Source organism: Vigna unguiculata, chromosome 3 (genome assembly GCF_037176805.1).
Source record: "Vigna unguiculata cultivar grain cowpea cultivar isolate G323 ecotype 2 chromosome 3, ASM3717680v1, whole genome shotgun sequence".
NCBI classification, from domain to species: Eukaryota; Viridiplantae; Streptophyta; class Magnoliopsida; order Fabales; family Fabaceae; genus Vigna; species Vigna unguiculata.
The window spans coordinates 20,702,668-20,717,995 of record NC_140794.1 but is presented as its reverse complement, the minus strand read 5'-3'; positions in this window follow the sequence as shown (position 1 = coordinate 20,717,995).

The window sequence follows — 15,328 nt, the reverse complement described above, 5'->3', positions numbered from 1 at the left end:
CTATTTGACTACATGGTAGAATTGAAGAGAGTTGGGAGTGGAACAACTTGTAAGTTAAATTAACTGAGCCAATTCCCAACTTTCAACCAAGATTTGAAAGCTTTTACATGTGTCTCGATGGTTGGAAGAAGGGTCTTTTGGATATTTGTAAGTCTTTTATTGTTCTTGATGGGGTCATTTAAAGACTAAATATGGTGGACAATGATTGGTTGTTGTACGACGAGACACCTCTAACATACAAGACACCTCTTAAAAGGCCAAAGAAATTAAGGAAAAAGCTAAGCCATTTCAAAATCAACAAAATAAATTTGAAGTTGATTTACAATTAGTTAATTTTAAATAATTAAATTATTCTTATGGATCCTAAATTTCTATTTTTCTTTTAAATTTATCAAACAATGTATTTTTTTTTATACCTTGATGATTTGAATTTGTCTTGTAAGACATACTTTTTTTCTTTTTTCTTTTTTTTATTGATAAAAGAGGACATGAAACTTGATCAAATTATATCATTAATTGAAATTTTGACATTTTATTAGTCGTACATAAAACCTTTTTATCTTGATCAAATTATATCATTAGATAAACTCATACATGTTACTTTTCATATATTTTTTTTTAAAAAGTACCATTATGGAATTTGTCATTTATCCAAAAAAATTCTAAAATTTCATGTGGAAAATGACAGTTGTATTGTATGGGGTTGACGTCACACCACAATGTTCTAGGAACAAATTATCCTATTAAGTATAATAATATAATTTAAACAAGCTTCAAGTTAAACTTTATAGATTATAAACTTACCCGTGAAAGGAACTAGTCATTAAGTAGTGGTTAAAAATAGTAATGTGTTTAAACTTGTACTAGTCCAGATTCATTGAAAATGTTTATTATACAAAAGATTAGGAATGTAATCAATGATACCATATAAATATTTTACATGAAAAGGAAAATCTTATGAATCAATCTACACAAGTTAAATTATTCCTTGAACAGTAACCTGATCACGTGGAAATGGCCACGTATAAGGATGTCAAAAAAATCTTTATTTACGGGTATCCGCAGATAAAATCCGTAACGGGTAGGAAACAAATATTAAAAATAGATACCCGCTACCCGTAGTTACAAGTATCATAGTATCTGTACCCGTGGATATTTGTACCCGCTAAACTTTAAATCACAAAAATACCCTCATATATATATATATATATATATATATATATATATATATATATTAGTAAAAAATATTATGACCTAATTTTTTCTAAGCTGCATATCTTGTCTTCTGTCTTCATTCTTCCAGTCTTCATTCTTCCAGCTTCAAGTATTGGTACGTTGTCTTCTTCCAGGTACACCCCTTGACATTCTTCTCTTTTCTTTCTTTAAAATTAGGCATATACATCAAACTCAATATAGACAGTGACATTTATAGTATGCTTGTTGTCAAATGATGGAATCAAAATAAGAATATTTGGCACGTGACAATTGAAGTTTATTATTTGTTTATTTTCTTTATTTTTCAGGAATCAATGGGAGAAAGTGGACTTGTTGATCAAAACACTAAAAACACTAATTAATTGTGTTGAACATCATTTTATATTTACTTTTATAATTATTTGGACTTATATGAACTTGAGTTTATTTGAACTTTATTTAAAACTTATGACAATGATGTGTTTTATTTATTTTATTTGAATTTATGATTAAATATTTCTTTTAAATAATTTTGTAAATACCCGTAAGTACCCGTGAATACCCGCGGACATGAAAAAAATAGGCAGGTACCCGCATAACGGATACTTGATGAATATGGGTATGGGTACGGGACGAATATTTATCCAGCGGGTAAGGTACGGAGGAGCTACTACTCATACCATACCCACCCCGTTGACATCCCTAGCCACATATTATATAAAGGTTAAAGTATATAATTTGGTTTCTATTTTCTTTCGATCACGTCAATTTAGTCATAATATTTTTTTTTTTTCAATCAGGTCTTAATTTTTGTTAATTTGTTCAATTGGTCTATTTTTGCTAACGTCTTTTAAATTAATTTTTTTAATTTGTTTTTAATTTTTTCTATTTTTTTTAATTTTTTAATTTGTGAAAAAATGTTCACGTGCTAACACTACTAAAAAAACTCATATTTCATGTCAATTTTGTTTTGAAATTTTTTTCGTAGGAAATACTTATAAATTTCTTTGTGAAAAAAATTATAAGAAATTGCTACCAATTTTTTTGCAAAATATTTTGTATAAAACACTTTTAGCAACAAATTTTGTAGGAAATACTTGCAAATTTTAAAATTTTGTAGGAAATGATTACCCACGAAGGAATTACCTGCCAATTAAGATTCTTAGAAAAAATGGCAGAAAAAAGTCTTTTCTTACAATTTTTTTTAACAAATTTACAAGAAAAATCTCATGTAATATGAGAATTTCTAGTAGTGTAACACAACAGCGTGCCACTAATCAGAGTCAATTTTTATATTTAATTTGATCCTTATATTTGTTATTTTTGTTCAATTTAATCCCATTTTTTTTAATTGTAGCAATTTTGCCTCTGTCCAAATTGAGACCAAATTTAATTTCTATATAAATTGTATAAAGATGTTTTTATTTAAAGTCACGTTTTTATTAAATATTTCTATTTAAGGTTATAGTTAGTTTAAAATTAGAATGAAAATTTTAAAGATGAAGACTAACACCATTGATCTAAAATTTTAAGAGGTTAAAAAGTGGGGAATAACACTATTACTTTATGTGATTATGTAATTTTTAACCTCTTAAACTTTTAGATCAATGGTGTTAATCCTCATCCTTAAAATTTTCGTTCTAATTTTAAACTAATTGTAACCCTAAACAAAAAATAGTTAATAAAATATGAATTTTAATGAAAACATTATTATAACCTTTATATGAAAATTAAATTTGGTCTCAATTGGGAGAGAGACAAAATTGCTCTATTTTAAAAATAATTGAGACTAAATTGAACAAAAATAACGAATATATGATCAAATTGAATATAAAACATTGAATCTAACACATGACATGCTACTGGGTTGACATGAGGACAATTCTTTAAAAATAAAAAATAAAAAAATGACGAAGTGACACATGGCAGTCACGGTTCATTACCGTTGTTGGTAGGGGGAGCTACTTCACCTATAAATGAAGAATGGTTTTGATGATGTCTACTGGATTAGAATAGATAATAGATTTGGTCTAGTTAGGTTGTGCATTAGGCTAATAGTTTATCTTTATCAGATGTAAATCAAGCCTGCACCAGGTTGTGAATTAGGCCTGCATTGTGCTGCAATGGACCATTACACTCCTGCTTGTGCAAACATGAATGGCTAGCTGTTTAACTAATGGATTAGCTGTGAGTATTGCACTAAGGCAGTGAAAATACACTCACGATAATCGATTAGGTAAATTGCTAATCCATTAATGACAAAAGAGAACTTTGTATAAAAGCTGTTTTTAAAATCTGTTTTAAGTCTGGAGAAAATTGACAGATCACTGAGTTTCCTTCTAAGAGACAGCCTTCTAAGAGACACAGAGATATTGAGCATTCTGGAAGATCATTCAAGTGTAGATCCAAGAAGATTGTTACTTGATTCTACCATGATGGGTCTTGCTTGAATCAAGGAGCATATTGTCAAATCTGCACAACATAGGTGTATTCGTTTCTTGATTCTGTTTATTGTATTTCTGATTACAGTTGTTTCACTATGTGAAGTGGAGCTCTAGGTGCAATTGCGTGGATGCATTGCTCCTAAGGGGAGTTCTTGATTGGTAAATCAAGTTCTTGGGTTTTTAGGGTCTAGAATTATATAGGTGTTCTTGTAATTCTTGAATCCTATCTGTGTTAGTGGAATCCTCCTAAGTGAGTTACTTAGGAGAAGACTGGATGTAGATTCATCTTGAATCGAACCAGTATAAATTGTTGTGTATTGGTTCTTTCTTTTCTCTCACAATCTTTCTTGATTGAGTTAAAACAGTCCATTAACCAAGAACTGCGAAATTGATTAATTGAGATTTAAAACTTAAAGTCTTCTTCAAGATTCACCTTTGACAGAGAAAAGCTCATTAATCAATTCAGATCCCTTCGTGGTTAAGATAATTAGACATATCTATTTTTAATAATTGGCACCAGAGTTGGTTAATCGCACGCTAATCGATTAGAAAGATCCTGTTATGTCTAATACATCTAAAACCTTTGTTGAAGGGGCATCCATTAAGAGGCCCCCTCTGTTTGTTGGGGAAAACTATCCATTCTGGAAAATTCAAATGAAAATCTTTCTTGAATCAGTAGACAAAAGTGTATGGGATGCAGTGATGAATGAACCTTTTAAACCAATTAAAATAGTGGATGGAGAGACTTTTCCTAAATAATTCTCACAATGGACCCCTAATGAGAATAAGAGGGCACATTATGATGTGAGAGCCAAGAATATTATATCTTCTGCAATAACATTGGATGAATTTTACAGGGTCTCTGTGTGTGAATAAGCCAAAGAGATGTGGGATGTCTTGGAAGTCACCCATGAGGGCATGGATGAGGTTAAAAGAGTAAGGAAAAATACTCTCATTCAAGAGTATGAAATGTTCTGAATGGAGACTGGGGAAAGCATATGTGATGTACAGAAGAGATTTACACATATAGTAAATCACCTCTTAGCTCTTGGCAAGACCTTTGACAAGAAGAGCTCAACATCAAGATCTTGAAGAGCTTAAACAGGACATGGCAACCCAAAGTTACTGCTATTTCAGAATCCAAAGACCTCACTAGCATGAACATAGCCACACTCTTTGGGAAGCTGAGAGAACACGAACTAGAACTTGGAAGACTCAAGGCAAAATAGGATGGAGAAAAAAGGCACACAATAGCTTTGAAGAGTGCTGTAAAATCTGCAGCAAAACTGAAGAAAGCAGATCCTGCAGATGACTCCAATGATGGAAACTCTGACAATGAAGCCTTGAGCTTAATGGTGAAAAAGTTCTCAAAATTTCTGAAGTATAAGAATAAAACTAATAATAGTCATGCAAGAAACAAGAAGCAGTCCAGATCTGGCACTCAAACCTGCTATGAGTGTGGCAAGACAGGACACATCAAGGCAGATTGCCCTGTGCTGAAGATGAAGCAGAAATTGGAAGAGAAAAATGAGGCAGAGAAGCACCTGAAGAAAAAGAAAGCTTACATTGCCTGGGAAGAAAATGATTCTAGCACATTGTAACATCCCGTCAGGATATTACTAATTTATAATAAATAAATGGAATAAATAAGACAGCACGTTTAATAATACCTCATTTTCCCAAAACGCGGGAAAATTTAAAGCTTTATTAATTGAGCGGATAAAAATTTAGAACGTCCATTACATAATTAAAACCACAATATTATTAAGTCACCCATCCGGGTTTACAAATGTTTCTAAAACAAAGTAATGCAAGTAAAAGTTTCCCCAAATCAATCCCCTCTCCGCGACTAAGCTGCACCAGAGCCACCTGCATCACCAACATCTGCTCCCGTGTACCGCGTACACGATCATCGCCACACACACGCAGATAGGGTGAGCTTAGCAGATAAAACACATATATATACAAAGCTATAAACATATATATATATATATATATATATATATATATATATATATATATATATATATATATATATATATATATATATAAATCAGTATACATACACATAACATCACTTAAATTAACTTTCCACATTGCCCTATATTTTTATTCCCTCAATTCGATCTCCAATACGTTTATTCGTGTTCTACTTCGACTGCTGATTACTTCAAGGTGACTTGCTGCCATACCTATCGGCCACAACCGATAGAGCACGTGCGGGAAAACATGCTACGGATTATACACCGCAACGCCAGGTAGAGTTCCCATATACGAACAAAGCCCGTATCATCCTAAGACTACCAAACTCGTCAGCCAACAACTGAGGAGGGCAATCTATCTGGACCCATCCGTACTGGCCACAACCAGCACACTCATACCGGCAACACTCGCCAACCCGAGCCACAACTCAAGGGTTTCTCGTGTTCCTCCGCCATCCCGAGCCACAACTCAAGAGATGCTATTCCGAGCCACAACTCAAGGAATACCACGTGCTTAACCCCTATCCCGAGCCACAACTCAAGGGATACGTTCCGAGCCACAACTCAAGGAACTCCAGCAACCTCACCTCTAAAGCACTACCAGAAGCCTTGTAGAACACCCTGTGAAGTCTAACAACTAGGGCTTACAGCAGCTAAATCGCCTAGCGGGGGACACATACCGCTAGGCGCCACAGCTTCCAGACCGCCTGGCGGGGGACACGTACCGCCAGGCGCCAAGCGCCCCATAAATCACAAATTCTGCAACTACCGCCTGGCAAAACCGTTTCCACCGCCAGGCGGACGCTGTTCCAGAGACCACGAATTTCTTCGCCATCGACTGGCGGAACCCCCTTGCAGCCAGGCGCCTCCTGCACCAGAACCCCACTGTTGTCTCTCTACCGCCTGGTGGACCTAACTCTGTCGCCAGGCGCCGTATCAGTACTTATGCAGTACTGGTTTTGGTCAATTACTCTTCGCATCTTGCCCTCACACCCATCCTCAATCCATTATACTCCTAGCTCAGGGCATGGTACTGTTCACTTAGATGAAACTTTACCACTTTCCCTCTCTACTACAACTCTCCACAAAATAATTACAAGCCAAGGAACTCACCCATGGTTGGGTGTCATTCTTATTTTCCCCAATTCCAACTGTCCCTATTCTAAGACTTATTTCAAGCAGTACCATGAACCCAAGCAACCAAATTACTAATACCCACATTAGAAAAATTAGTTCAACATCTCAGGCCTTTCTTGAGCTCGTTAATTCATAAAACATACCCAACATACGTGACCACAATCAAGGCAGAAAAACAATTCGTGACCCATGGATTTCCCAACACTTATTCCACCATACTGAACCACTTCCTTCCAGAACAAACCCCCAACTCTCCAACATTGGTTTCATCCAACCTGGTTACAATGTCTGCGTCGACGCTTGGCGGAAATCCTCGTACCGCCAGGCGGTGCATACCATCTGGGTATTTCCAGATTCGCCCCAACGTCACTGACTTCACCATTCTTCCTACTACGCGACTCCTCATCAGTCCCCGCTCATATTCCAACACAATCAAGATAATTCGAACTCAAATACAATGATCGATTAATCCCACTATACTCTACCAGTATCCCATTTCGAATCATAACTAATGGAATCCCAACATTCAACCCTAGAGTTCTTGTACACTGTTCCATCAATTTACGACTTCAATTACGTTACAATTCAATAAAACACATGTCAGATCACCCCCTAACATTTACTTATGACTTTCTATCCAGTCATACTCACCCTAGAACCCAGAATATACCAATGTCGCTAACACTAACTCGCGTCGCCTGGCGGTTGACCATTACCGCCAGGCAATTCATACTAAAATTCCAGAAATTGGTGAAATCCCCATGTGTCGCCTGGCGGTCGGGTATGTACCGCCAGGCGGTTCCTTCCCAGGAACCCAGAATAGGCATTCTCTGCATGCGCCGCTTGGCGGCTATGAACAGCCCGCCAGGCGGTTTCTGGAAAATTTCCAGAACTCAGCGTCTTCAATCCAATAATACAGATTCAGTAAAACACACATATTTTCAGTCATATAATTATGAAATAAACAATATAAGACGTGGTTCAGCTCCCCTAACCTGGTTCTCCTTCGCTAAAGCTTGACAATTTGTAGGATCCCCCTTGATCACCCACCTTCCTTGCTTCCTCCCTATTCAGCCACGTAAATTCACCCAAAACCTCTCACACTCTCTCAGATTTTCGCTCTCTCTTTAGGTATAGTTTATCAGATTATCAAAACCTTAGCCCTTAACCTAATTTTCCCTTTTAAAGTGTGCCTAAACTAAGGGATTAATTACTAAAACGAAAATGGCATTGAATAAGACATAATGTGCCATTCAATCCCTCCCTTGGCTGCCCTTCCAGCCTCCTTTGTCTGCCCACTCACTTAGGTTTCCTCCCCACCTTTCCATATTCACGTCAAGACCAAAAATGCCAAAAATATAAAGTTTAATGTAAGTTCTCCATGACTTGAACCCATAACCATGCAATTGCCCAATCAATATCAAACCATTTAACCAATCCATATTTCATGCTAGGAATAATAATTCAATTATCATAATATACAAGAACATGTTTTCATAAATTTAAATAACAAAACCATAACATCAAAAGTTAGCATACATAGGACTCGAACCCAAGTCCTCTCGCACAATCAAAGTGCTCTCAACCATATGAGCTAGCACTTTTCCACGTCATACCAATCATAATTTAATGTCATAATTATTACCCCTCCCGTATTTATTAATTAATTATTTATTTAATTAATTAAATTCTACGGGTCTTACACACATCCAGTGAATCTGATGACAGCACTGAAGAGGAAAATAATTTGTGTCTGATGGCTAAAGCAGAATCATCCAAAAGCAGGGTGAGTAGTTTCACATCTGAACATGAGGAAAATAATTACTATGAACTGTTTGATGCATTTAATGAACTGCATAAGAAAGCTACAAAACTGCAAAAGTCAAATAGCAAGCAAAAAGGAGAGATTAAATGGCTGGAGGGTAGGATAAAATAGTTAGAAGAGGAAAATGAGAATCTAATAACTTGCTTGGAAAAATTAGAAAAATCTGAAAAGCATCCCAGGTCCAAATGTGAGTACTGTCCAGGACAGCTAGAAAAGATAGAGTACTTAATGAAAACCCTATCAAAATTCACCCTAGGAAGATCCAACCTAGATGCTGTTCTAGGATCTCAAAGGAGTGTGCTGAATAAAAAGGGAATTGGTTACAGTGGCAACCCTAATCGATTATCGAGTAGAAATTTCCTCAACATCAGTAAACCATCCTCCATTATCTGCACCTATTGTTCTGAACCTGGCCATTTTTCTAATTCGTGTTACTTTAGAAACAGTGGGATTCCTAAAGGTAAATTCAAATGGGTGCCCAAAAGCACTGCAACACAGTCTAACACAAGAGGACCCAAGTTTGTCTGGGTACCTGCTTCATCAAAATAATCTATTTTGCAGGAACATGCTGAAGCTAAGGAGTCAATGTGGTATCTGGACAGCGGCTGTTCAAGACACATGACAGGTGATAGCACGAAATTCAGCAAAATCTCACACAAAGTAAGTGGACATGTCACGTATGGTGACAACAACAAAGGTAAAATTCTTGGTTCTGGTAAGGTAAGATCCTCATAAACTGTGGAAATTGAGGATGTCTTGTTAGTTGATGGACTCAAGCATAACTTACTTAGTATCAGCCAACTGTGTGATAAGAATCTGAAAGTAACTTTTGAAGCCAATCACTGTTTAATCTGTCATGCATCCACAAATGAACTGGTGTTTGTTGGAAAAAGAATTCAGAACATATACATGGTGGACTTTGAAAACACTTCATTTGATTCAATTGCTTGGCTATTTGCTAAAAATGATGAACCTTGGATCTGGCATAAAAGACTTGCACACATACATATGGGTCACCTAAATAAGCTTGTGTCAAAGCATTTAGTCATTGGTTTGCCTGGCATAAAATTTAAGTCAGATAAGTTGTGTGATGCATGCCAAAAAGGTAAACAAGTAAAGACATCTTTCAAGTCAAAATAGCATATTTCCACCTCTAATCTATTAGAACTAATACATATGGACCTGTTTGGGCCATCTAGGACCAGAAGCTTAGGAGGAAATTATTATGCACTTGTACTTGTTGATGACTATTCTCGCTTTACTTTGACCTTCTTTATCTCATCTAAGAGTGACACCTTCTCAGTTTTTAGGAAATTTGCCAAAATTGTTGAAAATGAGAAAGATTTGAAAATCAAATCCATTCGAAGTGATCATGGGGGTGAGTTTCAAAATGAATCTTTTGAAAAGTTTTGTGAACATCATGGCATTTCACATAATTTCTTAGCCCCTAGAACGCCACAACAAAATGGTGTGGTAGAGAGAAAATCAATCTTTGGAAGAGTTTGCAAGAACAATGCTCAATGACAACTCTTTACCAAAATACTTTTGGGCAGATGCTGTAAGTACAGCTTGCCACATGCTGAATAGGGTCTTAATCAGACCTGTTTTGAAACTTACACCATATGAAATCTTCAAAGGTAGAAAACCAAATGTATCTTACTTCAAAGCCTTTGGTTGCAAGTGTTTCATACTAAATAATGGTAAATCCAATCTTGGCAAGTTTGATCCTAAGGCTGATGAAGGCATCTTCTTAGGTTACTCCTCAACTAGTAAAGCCTATCGAGTCTATAACAAACGAACATTAACTATAGAGGAATCCATTCATGTTGCATTTGATGAGATTATTGACAGTCATGCTAATTCCTCTGGTCCAAGAAATAATGCATAATTAAATGACACATGTGCAGATTTGACACAACCTGAGCCTGCAACAGCAGCAGATTCATCATCTGGAACAGTTGAGAATTCGTCCTCTGCAGCAGATCTGCCCGCTGACTGGATAGTGCCTAGAAATATGTCCCTTGACAATATCATATATCTCTAAAGGTGTCTCCACCCGCAGGCAGCTAAGCCAGTTTTGCCTAAATGTAGCTTTTGTTTCTCAACTTGAGCCAAAGTCAGTGAGTGATTCTCTCAAGGATGAACATTGGTTCCTAGTAATGCAGGACGAATTAGATCAATTCAAGAGAAATGATGTATGGGATCTTGTCCCAAGAACTAAATCTTAGCAAATCATAGGCACTAAGTGGGTCTTTCGCAACAAGCTGGATGATTCTTGTATGATTATTAAGAATAAAGCTAGATTGGTAGCCAAAGGGTACTGTCAAGAAGAAGGGATTGATTATGATGAGACCTATGCTCCTGTAGCACGACTTAAGGCTATCCGAATTCTCCTTGCCATTTCATCCTTACTACAATTCAAGCTCTTCCAAATGGATGTGAAGAGTGCCTTTCTGAATGGCTTTATCAAGGAAGAAGTCTATGTGGCACAGCCCCCTGGATTCACAAACTATGAGTTTCCAGATCATGTGTATAAGCTAAAAAAGGCACTCTATGAACTTAAGCAAGCACCTCGCTCATGGTATGAAAGACTAAGTGAATTCTTAATTCAAAGTGGATTTCGAAGAGGGCAGGTGGACTCTACACTCTTCATTAAGAAAGCTAAAAATGATCTACTATTTGTTCAAATATACGTAGATGACATCATTTTTGGCTCAACTAACACTCTTCTATGCAAAGAATTCTCCAAAAACATGCAAGATGAGTTTGAAATGTCCATGATGGGGGAGCTGCACTTCTTTCTAGGGCTCCAAATTAAACAAGGATAGCATGGACTCTTCATCCATCAATCTAAGTACTGCACTGAGCTACTAAAAAAATTTCACATGGAAACTTGCAAGGAATCATCAACTCCTATGGCTACAAATTGCTATTTAGACACTGACGAAACAGGGCCTGTAGTGGATCAGACTAAATATCGTGGAATGATAGGATCACTACTCTATCTCACTGCAAGCCGTCCAGATATTATGCATAGTGCGTGTATGCGCCAGATTTCAGTCCTGCCCCAAAGAATCTCACCTAACTGTTGTTAAACGCATCTTTAAATACCTTAAAGGCACTAGAAACCTAGGCTTGTGGTATCCTCATGGCTCTACTATCTCCCTGGTAGGATATAGTGATTCAGAATTTGGGGGATGTAAGACTGACAGGAAGAGCACCAGTGGAACCTACCACCTCTTAGGTTGCTCTCTAATCTCATGGCACTCCAAAAAGCAGGCCTGTGTTGCTCTTTCCACTACTGAAGCAGAATATATAGCTACTGGTAGCTGCTGCACCCAATCTATCTGGATTAAAAATCAACTTGAGGATTATGGCATCTATCTTGATCACATTCCTCTAAAATGTGACAACACTAGTGCAATAAATCTCACTAAAAATCCAGTTATGCACTCTAAGACCAAGAACATTGAGACCCGGCACCATTTTATTATGGATCATGTGTCAAAGGGAGAGTGCAAGGTTGAGTACATTGACACAACATCAACTGGCAGACATCTTCACTAAACCTCTGGCCAGGGAAAGGTTTTACACTCTCAAAAATGAGTTGGGCATTGTGGACATCACTTGCTCTCATTAACTACATCTAGTAAACTGCCATTCTATCTTTCTTTGTTTTTTGTTTTGTTTTTATGTCCTACTATATGTGTTTTGGCTGCCACACTCTTCCTACATACACTGTTATGTTACATTTCCAGTTACATGCATATTGCATAAATAATTAGCATACATTTTTTTCCATACCTGGTTCATTTTGGTTTCTGCATCTGCTAGTGTGTTTTTTAGTCCAATCTGCGTAGTTGTTTGCCTAACTTTGGCCATAATTCATTATCGTGCATTTTGAGTCCAATATGTGTTAAGTCTTGTCTCACTTAGTTGTTCCTTAATTTTTAAAGAGGCTCTCGTTAATCCATTAGGTAAGTACATCTCTGCACTTAATAGCACTATTAATTCCTGAACTCTAGCCCCAATGTACTCCCTAATATCTCTCAAACCCTAGGTTTTCCCTTTTCCCTTTCCACCACTGCTCTGTTTGTTACCTTGTACCCACAAATCCTCTGTCATGGCATCTTCTTCCTCCTCTCGCAAGCGCATTAAGTGAATGGCCATCAAACGAAGAGATCCATACATTGATGGATGGATCAGTGATCCATAAGCCCAGGAAAACTTCAACAGTTCTTTTCGCAACCGCAAAATCATTAACCACAAGCACGTCGAACTGCCTTTCTTCCGCACTTATGGTTTTGCCTTCCTTGAGCTTCTCTCCTTCCAACATCTGGAGGTGTTCGTCCAACTCACGGGTGACATCTACCGAGACCTGGTTAGGGTTTTCTACGCAAATCTCACTTGTGAAGAGGATCTTCTCACTTCGCGCGTCAAAGGGGTAAACATTGTCTTAACCCCAAATATTTGGACCTCCATTGTTGGTTTCTGCATAGCCAGCATTTCGACACATCGAGGGTTTCCTGGGGCGAATCGTCTAGACATCTACCAAGGCTGTCTGCGGGATCCTATGGCCAAACGCAATTACAACATCTTTCGCGCCCGTGGGATGAAGAAAGACGAACGGGTGCTCGCGTTCCTCACTGCTTGGATTTTGGTTCCTCGCAACGGCAATCATGCCCAACTCACAACAGAGGATGTTTTTCTCATCCACGCTTTCAAATCCAACATTCTCGTCGATTGGTCTGAAGTCGTCTCTGACACGATGCAAAAGGCTATCAAGCTCCCCAATTACCCTCTGCCCTACGCTATGCTTGTGTGCAAAGTCCTTGAGCACTACAAGGTGGATTTCTCTGGTGAAGCTTCCTACGCTCTGAATCACACAAGCCTGATTGGTGCAAATGCCCTTCACCACATGGGAATGTCTTTTCGAGGCACCACCTGGTGCTTCAAAGATGAACCTAATAATGACCCTGTGGACACTGTTGAACCCTCCTCTGCTGCAACCAGAACCCACTACGAGCAGGAAATGTTGCGTATGGTCACTACACTTCTTGACCTTCATAAAACCTGGACGTCCAAGTTGGATTCCATTAAGCATCAACTCACATCTGTCCAAGAACAACTGGCTCTACTCAACACTGGTCGTGACCCTCCCAATCCTGAAGCCGCTGTTGACAATGTAGAAGGGAGTGAGAGTGAGCAGTTTGAAGATGCCACTGACGAAGAATAGCTTAGCCTACTCCCCACACACACCCGCTTTTTGTTTAACAACCCTGTAGACCTTCAGGTTGTATCCCTTGGCCTTAGGATCACTAGTCGTCCTTGAGGTGTGTGTGTTCCTTTTTGGTTATCCTAGTATAACTCTCTTAGCCTAGGATTGTTTTGTTTGGGCCTGTAATGTGTTATATACTCTGTTTATCCTGTTTATTATGCGCAGCTGTTAACTGCACCTTGTTTGCATTATCCCTTTTTGAATATCTTACATCACTACACTGAATGTTTATATTACTTTTTCTGCTGTCTTGTATTGCCTACTGAATCTGTTGCTTTGATCACACCCCCTCATCTTTTAGCTAATGTCCAAAAAGGGGGAGAATGTTAATGGTATATGGTATGTGCTGTTGTTGTTGTTTGCGCTGCTGTTGTTTGCTTTATGTGTTGCAGGCAGGCCTATCATAGTCCAAGTTTTGGACATCATCAAAAAGGGGGAGATTGTTGGTAGGGGGAGTTACTTCACCTATAAATGAAGAATGGTTTTGATGATGTCTACTGGATTAGAATAGATAATAGATTTGGTCTAGTTAGGTTGTGCATTAGGCTAATAGTTTATCTTTATCAGATGTAAATCAAGCCTGCACCAGGTTGTGAATTAGGCCTGCATTGTGCTGCAATGGACCATTACACTCCTGCTTGTGCAAACATGAATGGCTAGTTGTTTAACTAATGGATTAGTTGTGAGTATTGCACTAAGGCAGTGAAAATACACTCATGATAATCGATTAGGTAAATTGCTAATCCATTAATGACAAAAGAGAACTTTGTATAAAAGCTGTTTTTAAAATCTGTTTTAAGTCTGGAGAAAATTGACAGATCACTGAGTTTCCTTTTGAGAGACAGCCTTTTGAGAGACACAGAGATATTTAGCATTCTAGAAGATCATTCAAGTGCAGATCCAAGAAGATTGTTAATTGATTCTACCATGATGGGTCTTGCTTGAATCAAAGAGCATATTGTCAAATCTGCACAACATAGGTGTATTCGTTTCTTGATTCTGTTTATTGTATTTTTGATTATAGTTGCTTCACTATGTGAAGTGGAGATCTAGGTGCAATTGCATGGATGCATTGCTCCTAAGGGGAGTTCTTGATTGGTAAATCAAGTTCTTGGGTTTTTAGGATCTAGAATTATATAGGTGTTCTTGTAATTCTTGAATCCTATCTGTGTTAGTGGAATCCTCCTAAGTGAGTTAGGAGAAGACTGGATGTAGATTCATCTTGAATCGAACCAGTATAAATTGTTGTGTATTGCTTCTTTCTCTTCTCTCACAATCTTTCTTGATTGAGTTAAAACAGTCCATTAACCTAGAACTGCGAAATTGATTAATTGAGATTTAAAACTTAAAGACTTCTTCAAGATTCACCTTTGACAGAGAAAAGCTCATTAATCAATTCAAATCCCTTCGTGGTTAAGATAATTAGACATATATGTTTTTAACAACCGTTAATTATATTAAACGGCGT